The 18,527-nt window shown below is 36.6% G+C and overlaps 1 long non-coding RNA gene and 1 pseudogene across 1 annotated transcript; both read right to left on the bottom strand.

Moving 5' to 3' along the window:
• Window positions 1-9,007: 9,007 nt before the first annotated feature.
• Window positions 9,008-9,874, bottom strand: LOC128128392 (uncharacterized). The gene is made up of 3 exons (XR_008226271.1): window positions 9,698-9,874; window positions 9,449-9,524; window positions 9,008-9,208 (listed from the first exon to the last, which is right to left on the bottom strand). It is a non-coding gene; the product is annotated as an uncharacterized LOC128128392 (long non-coding RNA).
• An 834-nt stretch (window positions 9,875-10,708) lies between these two features.
• LOC111920265 (uncharacterized) lies at window positions 10,709-17,752 on the bottom strand (annotated as a pseudogene).
• Window positions 17,753-18,527: the final 775 nt, after the last annotated feature.

Here is an 18,527-nt window from a genome sequence, read left to right as displayed (position 1 = left end):
GTGACGAATGAGAACCTTCGTATATGGAAAATTGAGACTAATTCCTTGTTCACATAAGTATGTGAGTCAAGTGAAGGATAATGACATCAAGTACACAATGTTGTGCGCTAGTCAAGTCCACCACAAAGAACGATAAAATGTTCGTCATGATTTGCTAAAAGATTAGTAAATATGATTATACTTAAAAGATTAAGTATGATTCTGAATCATTGAAAAGTTTCAATGAATGGCAAAATGAATAAGAAGAATCAATTAGGCAAGAAAGATAAAAGTTTCCCCAATCTAAGAAGAAGGGAGAGTACTTTTGTATCATGTTTATGATCGTCTTAAGAACCATATTACAATTCATCCTCTAAGGACACCTTAGTGCACCAGTATGGCTAAGAAGAGCAGTCGAGAATTGTCAAAATGGTTAAGACAATAAGATGAATCATACTTCGTTCCAAAAACAAGTCTTAGAGTCAAACTCCAAGATTGTGACTTGAGTGAGATAATCTTAAGTAAGAATGTTCTTAAATTTGCACATTTTGGTAAATTGTGATGTCTTGAATAAGACATAGACCAACTAGTACCAAATTGTGCGTACTTTTGTCTTCATATAGATACACACTAACTCTTGGATATTTGTTTTGTCAAGAAATGTTTCTTGATAAGAGAATCTAATATGTCAAGAGGTCAGTGGTTGTCTAAAGATCCTGAAAAGTTTCAAGAACAAATCAAGAAGTAAACCTATTAAACATTAGCACACGACTTTAGGATTGTAACCTATCGTGTTGACAAAATTGTATTTATGTGCCAATCCAGTTGAATGATTATGCATATTAGTTCTATGAGTTCTCAATTGAATGCATAAGGGCAAACACCTTTATCAATGAAAGTACATTGACTGGCATAGGTGAGCTGCTAAATAACTAGGAAGCAATGGTGGGACCCTTGAGAGACAAGAAATTAAGAATGAACAAGTTCTATCCATAAGAGTTTGGATCTGTCACAAACATTATCTTATGATTGTGGTTATGACAAAATCACTTGGATAGAACACATGCACCATAAAATCTAAGTGTCATAAGGTTTCTCTCCTTCATGAAAATGATTGTGAGGAAACGCTTTCACTAAGAGAGATTTTAAGGAGATAGCGATTATGTAAATTGCATTCTCGAATTCGATTATGATTACGACATCTCTCTTCATAGTTCGAATTGTAAGATTTGGCAATTAGTCTGAACATTTGGGACTTAGTAAAATAAGTTTTGAATTACTTTAGACACGCATGTGAGTTATCTAAGGAAAGGTGTGTGATTTTGAGAAGCTTAGATAAAGGCTTATCGAAGCATATCGTATTAGAAACAATGAACTTTGAAAGTCAATAAGTATTGTTTTCTAGAAGTTTACCTGGTTTCTAAATACGTGTCAAAGCTAGTGGGAGAATAAATGTTATGCTGGAATGGATATAATCATCATGTTAGTGGGAGCATGATTATTATTTAAGTATTGCAAGTTGGCAATATTAATTATAGAAAAACAAATGTTTCACTTTGCAAAGTTGCAGGGGTAGAAAAGTTGTTTTTGCTATAATTAAGGGAGAGAATGTTATACTTCGTTTCCAATCTAAAAGCTTAGATCGATAAATTTTAATTGTATTTAGTCAAGGGTATATTTATTATTTGCATTCTCAAAATACGATTATGATTACGACATCCCTCTTCATAGTTCGAATTTTGAGAACACGGCAAATAGAAATATTATGACGATATTATAGTAAGAAACTGGTAAAATATCACGTTTTTCATTTTGAATTGTATCCCATACGCTTCGGGTATAGGATCGATTGTATATGTTGTAATATTCGACTGTTCTAAAAAATTTCCAAATGCCTAGGGCATTTAAAGGGAAAAAGGAAATAGAACCATTTTTGACTAAAATAATTAAACAACTACCAAAGACAATCTAAGGTTCGCCAAGGATTGGTCGTTTGTGGACAGTTGAAAGTATAGTAATGGATGGACCATATTGACATTATTATGAATAGATAAGATTCTATTTAGAATGAGTTGTCATATGGAAAATATGGAAATGTTTCCATATTGGGAGTTGGATATCGAGAATAAATGTCTAGATTAGAAACTTTTTATGCAAGAAGGATGTTCAAAGGAATGTACTTTGAATATGAGACTTCATGACTATGGAATTGTCTTGTAACAATCTCCGATAGAGTATTTTGTAATTTCATTGGCCGAGTCTTGGTGACTTTTGTGCCATGACATTACGAAAAGGACTGTTGCATAAAATGTTAGAATCTAACATATTCTAGTAGTGGTGAGAATTTTGTATTCTTACACTAATGGATTAAGAAATGTGAAATGAGTGTGATTGAAAATGTTTACTATTTCACAAACTAAGGACCATAGGTAAACATAGTGTGTATGCTAAGAGCATAAGACAATTGTAGTAATAATTCAAGTAAGAAGTTGATTACCCGAAACAACAAATGATGAGTAGTCAATATGGTGATTAAATAAAATGATTTATTTATACTCAAAGGTTTGAAGCCATATAGGATTAGTATTATTCTTGTGTTTCACTTTGCATGTTTTGACTTCCATAATAACTAGGTTATTCAAACATCCACAATCGCTCATACATTGGGAGTAGGTATGAAGCAAGACTGTCATGAGTCCGTCTGTAGATTGTCTAAAGTGTTTAGACATAGAAAAAGTTTGTTGCAGAGTTCATGAGTGCTTTAATAAGATTAGAGTATTAGATTAAACCCACACTCACTTGAATCACTTCATGGATTTTATCACGAGTGATTGTGAGATGATAATATATTATATTCTTGAAACAAAGAGATATGAGTTGCAGTTTGCAAATTGGTTGCACATTGATAATACGTAAACGCACCAGTAACTTGTTGTTATAAAACGTATTGTTGTGTGTGATTTGATGAGTAAATAAAGCAAGCATATGAGTCGATGTTTATCCATTCCTTTTACCCAAAGTTGGATAAGCGATATCTGTGGGCCCCTCGATGATTAGTGATGACACCATAAAGTGCTTGGCCAAGTCGGGACTGATTTGATTTGTTCAATTAGTCAGTCGTCATAAATCGGAAATCGGGAAACAGAACATAGATAGAGAGAATGATTAAAATCCATGTCTCATGTCTATATGATATCTAGAATGGAGGAATATATGATCCCTTATCTAAGGACACGTCACTGACTAGGTCAGAGTACAACAACGGCTTTTGGTAGCTAAAATTTACTAGTCAATTTTTGAAGTTATACTTGCAGTTATAGTTATTAGACTTATCCAAGTGGGAGACTGTTGTATTAGGTGTCTAAGCCCATAACTATAATTGTTATGTACTTGAATTGATAGTAGCAATGTCTATTTGGGTTGCCTTCAAACCTGGCAATTGAATAGGATAATTGTTGGAGAGAGAAGAATGATTTATTAATTTATTGTTTGGTTAATAAACTAATAATCAAGATAAATGATTTATTAACGTATTATGGATATAATATATTAATTAGAAATCATATTGTTTAATTAATATTTAATCAGAAATTAATTTGGAATTAATTTTGGGATTAAAGGAATTAATTGAAACTGCAGGGACTAAAGGTGACAATGTTCAAAAGTTGGGCATTAAGCATTCTAGAACCTCCCTTAGAGGTGGGGAACGAAATCTAGAGTGTCCTAGGGTTTCCTTGGGCTCTAAGGGTGCCTTGGAAGCCTTAGGGAGGAAGTTAAGGGATTAGGGTTATCTGAGATACACCTGCCTTATCCTAAACCTTCCTTATCACCTATATAAACCCCTATAGGGTTGGATTTCGTCCAAGGGACTCCAAGAAAGGCTAAGGGCCGAAATTCTACTCTACTTCTCTCTCTCCATAGTAATCCTTGGTTGCTAGGTTTGTTTGTGAGCCACTAGAGGTGCAACACTTGTGGCGCTTGCTACCAAAGTTCAAGATCTTCAAGGGTTTCTAGTTTTTGTGTTCAATGCTTGTATGTCTAATAGTGAAAACATAGACCTTCACCTTAGGGTTGCATGCACACATAGGATTGTTTGTTATGTACAAAACCCATCAGAAACAATAGTAAACGATTGACACAAGATAGCAACACCTTACATATAAATAAACAACAACATTTCCGGCAGACATTGGGAGGCCGCCTTTGGGGGTGAAACTTCTTGGGGAGTTGTTAGTAGAGATGCTAGTTTCATTCGCAGTCTAGCCATAAAGAGAGCCGAAAATGATGTGAATTTGATGCGCCTTCTTCCACAATTGTCTGACCCCCAGAGTGAGCTCCTTCTTCTTCGGTCTTGTATGGGTATTACTAAGCTTTTCTTTGGCTTGAGGACGTGCCAACCCATTCACATGGAAGAGGCGGCAATATTCTTTGGCAATGGATTGCGCGGGGCGATTGAGGACATTGTGGTTTGTGGGGGCCCTTTCTTTGGTGACATACAATGGCGAATTGCTTCCTTACCCATTAGGTTTGGGGGATTGGATTTATACTCGGCAGTAGAGGCTACCTCTTATGCTTTTGTTGCCTCACAGACCCAATCTTGGGTATTGCAAGACCATATCTTACGGGATAGCGATATACATGGTATGGATTCTGATTATGATTGTGCCTTGGAATCCCTTCGCAACAAGCTTCCCGATTTTGACCTTAACAAATTTACTACTAAAGACACCCCCCCCCTAAATCCCAGAATACACTGGCGAGTGGCCTTTTTTGTAAAATTGTCCAAGATATGGAAATGCATTTCGACATTACGGCTCGGCAGAAAGCGGTTTTTTAGTGCTTACGTGCACCACATGCTCAAGATTTTCTTCTGGCTATCCCTATAGATGGGCTTGGCCAACACATGTCTCCCGTGGAGTATCGTACTATTCTCAAATATCGACTCATGATTCCCATTTTCCCAGCTGACGAGATATGTCATGTGTGTCGCAAGGCATGTTTGGACTCTTTTGGAGAGCATGCTATTCACTGTAAAGAACTCCCGGGGTTCAAATACAGGCACGATATGGTTAGGGATGTTTTGTTTGACATATTTAAGCGTGTCGGGGTTTCTGCTAAGAAAGAGGCACCTGTTAATTTCTTGACTGATCCGACAGAAGGGAGGTCAACCCTCAGACCGGCTGACATTTTGATTTTTGGATGGGTCGGAGGGAAACACGCATGTGTCGATCTTACAGGGGTATCCCCTCTTGTGGGCCTGAGGGCTGGGGGGTTCACAGCGGGACATGCTGCTTTAAAAGCAGCCACAAGCAAAGTCACCAAACATGAGAGATCGTGCATGGAAAATCAACACGTGTTCATACCATTTGCATTTGATACGTTTGGTTTCCTCGCACCAGATGCGGTAGAGCTTCTTAAAAGAGTACAACGAATCATGCATAGCAATGTTATATCCCCTAGATCTTCGGATGTAGTCTTTAAAAGAATTAGCTTTACCATTCAAAAAGGCTTAGCGGCACAGCTTGTTACCCGTTTGCCATCTCACTCATTATACGATGAAAATTAAACTTGTTGTTTAATTTTTGATCAAATATCAATTACATTTTACAAGTTTCAGAACTATCTAATTTGTAAAACTAATATCGTCCTTCAGCCCGATGCACCTCGCATGCTGCAAATGCCTAACCCTAGTTAGTGCCTTCATGTGGGGATCTGTTGGGTTCTCTTCTAACGATACCCTCTTTGCCATGAGGAGTCCTTCTTCTATCTTATGTCTTATGAAGTGATGTTTTCTGTCAATGTGTATGGATCTGCCATGATCTCTCAGTTCCTTGGCTAAGGTAACCGCATTATTGCTGTCACAAAAAATTTTCATAGGCTCCTTTATAGCTGGTACAACTCCAAGGTCTCCGATGAAGTTCTTCATTCATATCGCCTCCTTTGCCGCTTCACTTGCTGCTATGTACTCTTATTCACATGTCGAATCAGCTACCGTCTCCTGCTTGGAACTTTTCTAATTAATTACTTCTCCATTCATAGTAAAGACCCAGCCCGACTGAGAGCGGAAACTATCCCTATCAGTCTAGAAGCTAGCATCACTATACCCCACTACTCTCAAGTCATCACTCCCACCAAGGGTAAGAATCCAATCCTTAGTCCTTCACATGTACTTGAGAATGTTTTTTACCGCAGTCCAGTGAGCCTTGACAGGGTTCCCCTGATATCTGTTGACCATGCTCAAAGCAAAGGCCACACCAGGGTGGGTACAAGTCATAGCATACATGATCGAACCAACAGCGGAAGCATATGGTAATCGACTCATCTCAGCTATCACAGCCTCTGTACATGGACACTGAGCCTTGCTCAGTTTGGTGTTATGATGGATCGATAAGTCACCTTTCTTGGAATTATGCATGTTGAACCTTTTCAACACTTTGTCCATATAGGTTCTCTGACTAAGTCCAATTAGTCTTTTACTCCTTTCTCTCAATATCCTTATCCCTAGGATATAGGCAGCTTCTCCAAGGTCCTTCATAACGAACCACTTCCCAAGCCAAGACTTAATCTCCTGCAAAGTTGGGATGTCATTTCCTATGAGTAGTATGTCATCCAAATACAATAACAGAAAGCTAACTATACTCCCATTAGCTCTGACATATACACAGGACTCATCTTCACTTCTCGAAAAACCAAACTCTTTGACTTTCTCATCAAAACAAATATTCCAGCTGCGAGATGCTTGTTTCAATCTATAAATGGATTTCTCAAGCTTGCATACTCTATCAGGGTACTTTACATTGACAAAACCCTATGGATGAATCATGTAAACATCCTCAACCAACTTTCCATTAAGGAAAGCGGTTTTGACATCCATTTTCCATATTTCAAAATCATGAAATGCAGCAATGGCTAGCATAACCCTAATAGACTTAATCTTCGCTACTAGTGAGAAGGTTTCATCATAGTCAACTCCCTGAGTTTGAGTGAAGCCCTTCGCAACCAAACGCGCCTTATAAGTGTGCACTTTCCCATCCATGTCGATCTTCTTCTTAAAGATCCATTTGCACCTGACCGTCTTACGACCCGGTACATTGTCAACCAAGTTCAAACTCGATTGTCATACATGGACTGAATCTCGCTATCCATAGCCTCTTTCCATTTAGCAGACTCAGGGCCTGCCATGGCTTCCCTATAGCTGTTAGTTTCATCCAAATTTACCAGTTTACTATCTCTGATAAATGTATCACCTTCCATGGTAATATGGAAACCATAGTAATGCTCAGGTGGATTCCTAACTCTAGTGGAACGCCTCAGAGGTACAGACTCGTCAGTTTGTTCAACATGAGTTTCCTCCTCAGGTTGATTGCTAGAGTTTGAGGTTCCTTCACCACTTGACTCTTGAAGCTCTTCAAGGTCAATTTGCCTCCCACTGTTTCCTTGGCTTATAAATTCTCTCTCGCGAAAGACCCTTCTCCTTGCCATAAAGACCACATTCTCACTAAGTATGTAGAAGAGGTAACCAAAAGATTTCTATGGGTAGCCGATGAAAATACATCGCTCACTACGAGGTTCGAGCTTGTCCTGAGTCTCACATCTCAATAAAGCCTCGCAACCCCAAATCTTGATGTAGTCTAAATTGGGAACTTTCCTGGTCCACATCTTGTGTGGTGTTTTGTCAACCTTCTTGGTAGGGACTAGATTAAGGATATGGGTGGTAGTCTCTAAGGCATACCCCCAAAATGATATTGGTAACGAAGCTCGAATCATCATGGAACAAATCATTTCCAACAAGGTTCGATTGCGCCCACTACTAGAAAAACAGCCTTTTACGACGCACAATGCGTGTCGTAAAACGCTCAGACGACACGCAAATGCGTGTCAAGAAAGGCCCTGTCATAACGAGAGACGACACACTTTTGCACGTCGTCTATAGACGACGCGCATTTACGACACGCGATTTACGTCGCACATTTACAACACGCAATGCGTATCAAGGAAGGCCCTGTCATAAAGGAAGACAACACGCATTTGTGTGTCGTAACCTTACGACGCGCATTTACGACTCGCATTGCGTATCATTAAAGCTCCTGCCAAGAAAGGTCATGTCATAAAGAAAGATGACACACATTTTTGCGTGTCATAATTTTAAATGTTTTAAAAAATATATATTTTTGATAGATTTACTAATTTTCAAATTAAATAACACATTTAAAGTCTCATAATGCAAAATAAAATACTTATATAACAAAATAATCCATTTCATAAAATAAATGTGCTAATATTCAAACCAAATCACATTTAATTGTTAGTTTATTAACATCATTCAAACTAGAAAAACAAATCTTCCTAATCCAAATAAGAACAACTCGGAAATCCCAGCTTTGGTGCTTTGACTTGACACATTTTCTCAAATTCATCTTCAGTCCATTGCTCCTCATAAGATCGCACCTAAGTAAGGTAATAACAAAAATTATAAAAAGGATTCAAACAACAAAATGCACCAAAATATATAAGTCGGCAAACAAACAAACCTCCCCTGCTCGCTTTCCTCTTCCATAATTATGTGTGTCCAAGTTCCCTAGCTCACTCTTCCTTTTACCTCCATAGCCAGGTATAACAACTGGGTTTGGGACTTCAAATGCCTTCATAGCTTCACATAACGATTTTATTTCATCTTCTGCTACAAGTCTAGAAGGAAGGGGAGGTGTGAGTTCACCACTTGGCCCCCCTTGTTCTGATACCACCTGTTTCCCCAAAAGCCTACACAATTTTACTTATTATTATTAATCAAACTCAATAGAAAAATGCAGGATGCCTTTTTTATAGGTTAAAGTAATATAGATTGAAGAGAATTCAATGTAAAAAGCGTATACTAGCTCTTCTTCCTGTTTTTTTTTATCGAGTTTCTCAAATACATCAATTTCAAACTCACTGCCATTATCAAAATTACAAGTATGAATAAATACCACAACATAAACTATTTAACTAACATCAATTGGCCATACACAATAAATGGCATTTCCAAAAGTTGTCAATCATAATGGTTTAATAAACCAGATAGGTGAACGGAACTTTGTTTGAAAAAGAAAAAAGTAAAAAGGAATTAAGCAAACACATGTACCTATCAACACTTCTAGTAAATACACTCAATTGAATGACTCCGTATGATGATATCCATTGATGGATTGACACGTCATCTTGGCCCACATAGAATTGATGTCTTAAACATCTGTAACAAATCTAAATTACAACCTTTTCAAACAAAAATTAGTTATTATATCATTTCACTAATGTAATACCTAAACTATTTTATAGAATGGAGTCCAACTTTTGATGCTCTAAGCTTATATATATATATATATATATATATATATATATATATATATATATATATATATATATATATATATATATATATATATATATATATATATATATATATATATATATGTAGTCAGTTAGTGGTTACCTTATTCTATCAACAGGTTAGCTGCAAGAAGCACTGATAGCAGATGCCATCCTGCACCCCAGTTCCTATCTAGCATCTGCAATCAAATATCCATATATTCATTTACCCCAACACTAATACTAAAAAACTTACAATCCTTTATTCATATATATATATATATATATATATATATATATATATATATATATATATATATATATATATATATATATATATATATATATAAACATTAAAGAGATGTGTACTTACTTGCAGCCCAATATTTCCATGTGATGAATTCATGTTTAGAGTTGGTAGGAGGAACTAACGCATGCAAGAAGGATCATTTCCCTGCAAAGATAATGAGAATAAGTAGATATTACTTTGCTTTGAAGCACCATCAACAAGAACCCATTCTTGCAATGAACTGGCTGACACAGGTACATCTATGTATATTATCGCCAGATTGTTAAAAGGAGCAGACAATCATGTTGTTACAGTTCAAGTTGCCTTGTAACATTATGCAGCAGCAATAATCATATTCCTGATGACTAAAAATGAATCATATGAACTAAAAATGAAATGAAAAAAATACAAAGAGTCTACATTTCCAAATAAAACAGAGTATCAGATAGTTTAAAAACTTGTTACGGATTATGAATTTGATTTGTTATAAATGTTAATCAATATGATTTTATTTAAGTTTAAAAATAAAATCAGAGTAAATTACACATGTCATTTTTAGAGAATTGGAGAAAGAAAAATCAAAATTGTGAGAAAATAACCGACCCCTGGTGCAGGGATGAAGACAAGCTCTACAATTGAGTTCGTCGTTTCTTCTTGTTCTCAAATGCTCTGTTTGAAGTTTTATTTTTATGTGCAAGTTCTTCTAGATAATATCTATAGAGTTTAACCCAATTCATTTCTTGCAAAATGAACACATTGCTCGGTGTATATAATGCACTAGTGGACAATTTTTTAGATATTTTTTAAAATATGTTTAGTTTATTTTATAAGCATTCAAGTTTGTTAAAAGGCAAATTATTTAAAATCGAACTTAAAATTAGATTTTGTCATAATATAAAAAGTAATACAATTTTTGTTTGAATAATTCAACCATATAAATTAACTAATTTTTTAAATATATTTTGAATACAACCAATATTTTTAATAAATATTATCTTATTATATTTTTTAATTTTTAATTATATTTAAATTTAAAACTTTTATCGTTTATTATTCATTTATTTTTAATTAAATTTCCACATTATTAAAATAGAACTAATTAGGAAATAAATAATAAATCACCTGCAAGACAAAGAGTATGGGCAATAATATCCATAATTGACCCTTTACTCCAGCAGTTTCCCCCCACACAACATCCATTCTTCTAGCCTACAATCACAACAAATACTTAGATTGATTTTTATTTGCCAAAATCCACTTTTTATAAAAACATATTCTCAAATTTTGATTTTTGAAACTTGAAACATTGAAAATTATGAGGGATTTTAATAACAACACCTTCTTAAGTGCAAAGCGTGTATAGAGTCTTTGTCTTTGGTATCTATTTTGTAGAAGCAATTGTATACCCTTCTGCAAAACACGTTGAATACACAAATGATGATTTTGTCCTCCTACCAAAAATGTATAAACATTATTTTAAACTGCTTCTCAATCAGGTTGGCTTTCTATCTCCCAAGTAAGGCTGATGAGTGCCATGGCCATATCAAAACAGTGATGGTATATCCAACTACACATCATATCATTTATATAATCATAATGCATTCAAAAACTTCATTATATTATAAAAATTCAAACCACACAGTAGAACATTACCATGGACGTATATCACTTCCATTAACTCTCAAAATATTTTCTCTTCAAGCTAATCTTGTCTATAGAAAGAGCAACCATGCCTGAAAAGGGCATAATCATTATGTTTTAGTAACATTTTATTTACATGTATGCTTTAAAGCAGGGAAACATCCATCCCAAAGACATGACCTTAACACCAGTAGCAATGAAGGGAAAAAGAGAAATAGATATGCAATTCTATCCTGCCCATAATTCAATGGAAAATCATATAAGTGTACAGATTAAACCAAACAAGAAAATGGGTGATGCTTATGTAAACTGCAATTTTTATTCAAAAAGTGAAATGAAAAAGTGATGATCCATTTACTTGAAAATATCTTCATCACCTTCTGCTGGAGATATCCATGGTCAAACGAGGAATATTGCCCAACAACATTCATATGTTTGAAACTAATAAAAAAATCATGTTATTCCTAGAATACTATTAAAATGATAAAATGTAAAAGAACAGAAAAAACTGCTAACCTCAATCAGGCGATGTTGCTCCTTGCACCCCTCAAATTATAGCTTTATGCACAGACTCACTAAATCATAAAAAAGGAGTTAATTAAAAAAAATCTTCTGCACTACAATAAAATCCCATATTTTTATTTTTACCATGAATGAATCTTTTGAAGAAGGGTAGAAAGGTCACGTGGTTGTTGATTGAATACTTGAGTGGCCAATTTTCAGATCCAAGAAGGGATTCAAAATTATTTGATGATTTAAGAAACCCTAGATCTCAAAATTAGAGAGGAATTTATCCAAAAATGACATCTAAAATCAAACAAAAGTTTACCTGTTGACTCGGATGAACAGGTTTGTTCCATGACCTTTCTTCTTGTTGTTCTTGATTATGACCAAGAACTTCTCCAATACTCGCCAAGAGCAACAAGAAAAACTTTCGGAGATGAATATTGTTTGCGTCCCCTTCTTTTGGGTTTTTGTTAGCATCGAATATGATGCTTCTTCAATTTCTTTCTCTGTTGTAAGAACTACAATTTTTTGGTCTTTTCTAATCATCGTTTATAGAGGGAGAGAGGTCAAAAGAAGTGGTGAGGGTAAAAACTATGGAGCAAGGAAGAAGGAAAGGATAAGAATACATCGTTGTGAATGGCCAGTGGTTGTGTCTAGGGTTAGAGAGAGAGAGAAAGGAGGAGGAGGGAGAGAATGGCTCTGTGCGATTTTACGAGAGATTAGACGATCAAGAGGAGAGAGTGCAGAAGCGGGGTATTCAAAATTTTAGAATTTTAGAGGATCCCTCTTTAAAAATGCGCGTCCGGTTAGAAAAATATAAAGCGACATTTGTAGATGACGCACACTTAAAATAAGCGCCCTCCCTGTTTTTAATTTTGTTATGTTTGACACTAATTTTAGGGCATGCACAAATGCGTGACCTCTATCCTTCAAATTTTGGAAAACTGACATTAACTTTTAGGGCACACACAAATGCGCGTCCTTTATTAGTGTGTGTCGTTATTTGCGTGTCGTATAAGGCTGTTTTTTTTAGTAGTGGCCTTTCAGCCACACCATTAAGTTGTGGTGTTCTGGGAGGTGTCAATTATGAAACAATTCCACATTCCTTAAGATAGTCAAGGAACTTTGTACTAAGATACTCTCCTCCTCGATCAGATCGGAGCATCTTAATGTTCCTACCCAACTGATTCTCCACTTCCTGTTTAAACTCTTTGAACTTTTCAAAGGTTTCTGACTTATGTTTGATTAAATAGACATAACCATATCTACTGTAATCATCAGTAAAAGTCACATAGAAGCGGTTAGCATCCCTTGTGGAGGTTCTGAAGGGTCCACACACATATGTGTGTATGAGGTCCAACAAACCCTCACGCCTAGCACAAGTACCACTGAAGGGTGACTTTGTCATTTTTCCAAGTAAACAAGATTCGCAACTATCATCTGACCTTAAGTCAAATGACTCCAAGACTCTATCCTTTTGGAGTTGGCCTATGCGCTTCTTGTTGACATATCCAAGACGACAATGCCTCAAGGATCCTTTGTCCAAACTGATGGAAGAATCAATATGCAACACATTATTTCCTAGGTTGTCTACAACCGACACAGTTTCATATACACAATCACAAGGTAATGTTTTAAAATAGAGAACACCATTATAAAAATCATTAATACCACCACATTCATTATCAAATGAAAAAGTAAATCCTTATTTGTACAAACCGTGAAAAGAAATAATATTTCTCGCCATTTCAGACGAGTAACAACATTTATTCAAATCTAACATTAACCCGTTACTTAGCAACAAAGAATAAACTCTAATCTTGGTGACATGTGAAGCTTTCCTTTTTCACATGATCAAGTTTATCTTTCCATGCTCCACATCCTCACTTCTTCTTAGGCACTGCAAATCAGAACATATATGAATACCACAACCTGTATCAAGGACCCAAGAATTAGTATGCAATGAGTTATTAGACAATATAGTGTAAATACCTGTATGGGTAGGTTTAACCTTCCCATCCTTAACATCTTGCAGGTACTTGGGGCAGTTTCGTTTCCAGTGCCCCCTATCATGACAATAGAAGCATTCAGCTTCTTTTGGGTTGGAAGAGGGAGTGACAGGACCATCTTTGGTCCCATTCTAAGAGGAGCCATCAAGAGACTTTCCCTTGGTACACTTTGAAGGGGCCTTCCTCTTTTTCCATTTACCTTGCCCGATTGCCAAAACAGGGGCAGTGTTAGGAGTAGGAGTATTAACAATCGATTTACTTTTGAGACCACTTTTGGCGGTCTTCAAAAGTCCTTGAAGCTTGTTGAGTTTGACCTCCTCCTTGTTTATATGATAGGTCATTCGGAATTGATCATAACAAGTAGGTAAGGAGTGCAGTATGATGTCAATAGCCAACTCCTCAGGGAAATTCGCATTCAACTTCAGCAAACGGTCCACAAACCTTTTCATTTTCTGCATGTGGCCCGTGATGGGTTCACCATCCTTCATTCAAGTTGTTATCATGGAATAGATGATTTCATACCTCTCTTGATGAGCACTCTGATGGTATCTTTCCATCAGGTCCATGTGTATCTCAAAAGGGTAAAAGTCCTCATAGGACTTCTGGAGTTCAGTTGTCATTTTGGCCAACATGATACATGCCACCTTGGTGGCATCTCTCTCTTGTGCCCTAAAGTCAGCGATCTCCTGTGGAGTAGCAGTAGACTCATCAATTTCCTTCAGCTCCTTGTCGAGGACATATTCCTTGTCCTCGTAACGTGTGACCATCTTGATGTTCTTGATCCAATCATTAAAGTTGGAACCATCAAAGATGACTCTCCCAGAAAGGTTCATGAGAGAGAAGGATTCGATAGGGTTTGAGCTAGAAGCATTGTTGGAAGACATCTGAAAAGAAGAAAGACAAGTTTAGATTAGATAAAGAATCCTTAATAAGACACACAAATGTAATATTAAGGCTAGGACCCAACACAATACTTCATAACAAGGAAGAGGGATGCCGTAATCCAAGCTAAGAAATATTTGAAGGTAGGTGAATGATGATTCACCAATTTCCACCATGAAAAACAAAATAAATATTAGGTTTTAATTGGTTTGAAACTCCAAGATCTTTTGAGATTCATTGAACTTTTCAATGGCATGTTTAATCTTAATTATGCCCTTCAAGTTTGTGACTGGGATGCCGAGGATCACAAACAAGGTGTGAATAACCATGCAAATTAAATTGGTACCCTTAATCTTTATCACCTAATCAATGTTCCGGTTACCCACACGCGCTCCACCGATTTATGATAAACATTAAGTCACCCTTTTCCACTCTTACTAGTCCATGTTAGTGTGTCGGTTACCCACACACGTTCCACCAACGACTTGGTAAGGTACAAAGTGCAATTTCATGGGTTAGCACCAAATTCACATTTTCCTAAAGTAACTAAGATTGAGAATTTATAAAAGGTTTAGTTACCTTATATTCATCATTATACTTTTAATGAGAATTATAGTCTTTGTCCTACCCGTTCGGCTAACGACCCTCCACCAGTCAAGGAAGTTGTGGGTGAGAGTGGACATCCATTAAGTTGCCATTTTATAGGCAACAACCTTATACCCCCCCCCCCCCTTATAGACCGACTTCGTGAATGAGGCCTACTAACGGTAAGACTAACTTGCTCTTATACATACATATATATATATATATATATATATATATATATATATATATATATATTAACTTACAATACTATAAAGTATAAGGGTTGAATTTTAACTTTTAAAACACTAGGGTTTGGAACTAAAGTGTGTGTGAGACTTTACAAATTCCAAAACTTGAGGGAAATTTTTGAAACAATTCAAAAACTTTTCATTTCTATAACTTATGAGTTTTAATGGTTTTAAAGAAAAGACTTTTGGAATTCCATAACTTGAGGATAAGTTATGGAGTCCATTAATTGGCATTTAGATCAAGAGTTACACTAACAAACAATTTGCAAATAATTCCTATGATCTACTAAAACTCATAAGCAAGAACATTCATATCAACAAATTTCAAGAATCATATAATCATAATATAAAACTTGAAACTGTGATAATTATCATTGAAATTGGATTAGCATAATCATTGATTTTACAAGTCCAAAACAGTTTAGGGTAATGATTCTAGTCCAATTACAGCAATAAAACTCGAAAAATCTGCACACAGGGCCTCCTACTCGTCGAGTGCATGAACCTACTCAACGAGTAGGATGAAGTTTCACTTGGACTCGTCACGTCCCCCCATGGACTCGGCGAGTTCACTGAACAGTTATCAAAATTTCGACTTTTTCAAGCAGTTTCTATCAAGTATAATGAAAACAAGCCTAGGCTCTGATACCACTGAAGGGTTTTGAGCATTCTAACACTCCTATGGTGTACATGCAACCCTAGAAACCTTGGATCTTTTTTTTCTCTATTATACATGCAAATATGATTTTTCCAAGGTTCTCATCCTAACTAGCATATCATGGGGTACTTGTAATATAAAAACTAGTAGAATGACTTTACCTTTTCTTGTGGTTGATTGCTTGGAGCTTCAAGAGCCTAGCACCAATAATGTGGATGCCTCAAGTGGAATCACAAATCACCAAAACAACTTGGAAGACTTTGAGAGAATATGAAGCACTTCTAGAAATCGGCCCACTCTTGTTCTCACACACACTAGTGTCATTTCATGTGCCAAAGACCTCTTTATATAGTATAGAGGATTAGGGTTACATTTATGTAAACCCTAGTACCCATGACCTTTCATTTCCATAGGATCTATCGGTTAAAAACTCCATGGACTATCCATGAAATCTTAGCCCATCCTAAATGAACATTGGCCCATCCTATATATATAAGAGTCCATATTTAATTTGTTCCTTTTGATCACTAAATTAATTCCAATTTAATTCTTGATCAATACTAATTAAATAATATGATTTCATATTAATATATCATAAATATACTATTCTCAAAAGATTATCCATACAAATTGTTTCGGTGAAGTGCAACCCAAATGGACCATGTTGGGTCGGGTCAAGTGCATACCAAATATAGTTACGGACTTAGACACCTTATCCAACATTTACCACCTTCAGTCTTATAACACTCTAACAACAAAACTAGAAAAAAACAGAAAGGGCAATTCAAATGCTCCTTATTTTCAAGCTTGAAAAGTAAGATAAAGAGGTTGTGTACGTTTACCGTGTGACAACAAGGACTGATCATCCAATATCACACGAGCGAAACCGGTACAAGGAGGCAGCCAGGGGGATTGTATAAAAAAGGTTCATAGCCTTTCCCCCAAAACATGTTCATCAATCACATTATAGAAAACATACAAAAGAACATGTGACATGAGTGTAGAAGAGTCATAACCTTCCACTAATGAGAAAAGCATTATCGGGTGAGCCTTAAGATGACGATGTTGGCTACACCTAGGGTCTTTAAGCAACAAATTAGAACAAATTTCTCAAAGACCAGCATTATAAAAGCACATGGAGTTCACAAAGAAAAGAACTCAAACCATGGATATTAGCAAACCCTGTATAAATACTATGTGATGACCAACATAAACCATACACAAAGAAACAAAACAATAGAATATATACGGTAGTGAGATACATTCATACCCAACGATTAAAAAGTGGACATTGTCAGATTCCCGGACTCCCAGACTTTAAGGATGCCACCAAGGGTAGAAAAGACAAAACACAAAGAAAGACATAGAAAATATTGTTCACAGGAGTTACATCAAAAAAAAACAAAGCAAACAACGCTACTTATGGGCAGGGGGTGTTACCATCATTAGCTGAAAAGCTTGGGCTTGGGCCCGACCCTTCGCCCTGAGTGTCTTGACAAAGATCGCGGAGCCCAGCCATGTCCAAACTGTCCAGGCGGAGATAACCAACAAAACCAGTTTCAGTGAAATTTGCCATGGCATCTCCCATTTCTTGGGTCTTGGTGGCCATGTCCACCTCAACCTATGGATCAAACTCTCCGGAAACCACCTGCTCTCTTATAGCTTTTCTCCCCTATTCCACACCTACTGCCATGCAGGCCGCCTGCACCTAAACCAAACCTCAAAGAAATTGGGGGCTCTAAATCACCCTATCCACCACTCGACTGAGTCCATCGCTAAGGATCCACGAAATATTTGTCTCCAATACTCCTTTTGCGGTGTTCTTCCCGACCAGATCAACCTCCAGCTCTGTTGTTCGCTCCCTAAGGCTGGAATTTTCCAAACTCAGGGCTATAACGTGATCATTTAAGCGCCTTACCTCCTCTTCAAGCTTCATCACTTGTTCCTTTAAGTTTACCTTCTCGAGCAACATCACCTCCTGCTTGGCTTCCCAACTACACTTTTCAGCTTCCATCTTAGCCACCTGGGCTTTCAGCTCTGCACATTCAACACTCATCCTATCCGAAGGAGATTGGATGGCATCTATATTAGAGATGCGCTCAGCAGCTGAAACCAGGTAAGATGACACCTAGGCAGCAACATAGCAAAGGCCGTCGGCCATGTGCTTATTAGTCACAATGGCTGGTAGGCATTTGAATAATATCCTGCAGCAAGAGGAACCGTTCCTACTTTTCTAGAAGTAGACGATACAATACCTTGGGGAGCCAAGACCCGGTCTCATTCCCCTGGCGGCCAAGAAGCAGTCTAGTCAGTCCTCGTCGTTGATGTTGATCTTCTCCAGGGCATCAGCCAGTTCTTTATCAGCACCGAAAAGAGTTGGATCA

Source organism: Lactuca sativa, chromosome 9 (assembly GCF_002870075.4).
Source record: "Lactuca sativa cultivar Salinas chromosome 9, Lsat_Salinas_v11, whole genome shotgun sequence".
Lineage (NCBI taxonomy): Eukaryota > Viridiplantae > Streptophyta > Magnoliopsida > Asterales > Asteraceae > Lactuca > Lactuca sativa.
This window is presented reverse-complemented; position numbering and strand designations above follow the sequence as displayed.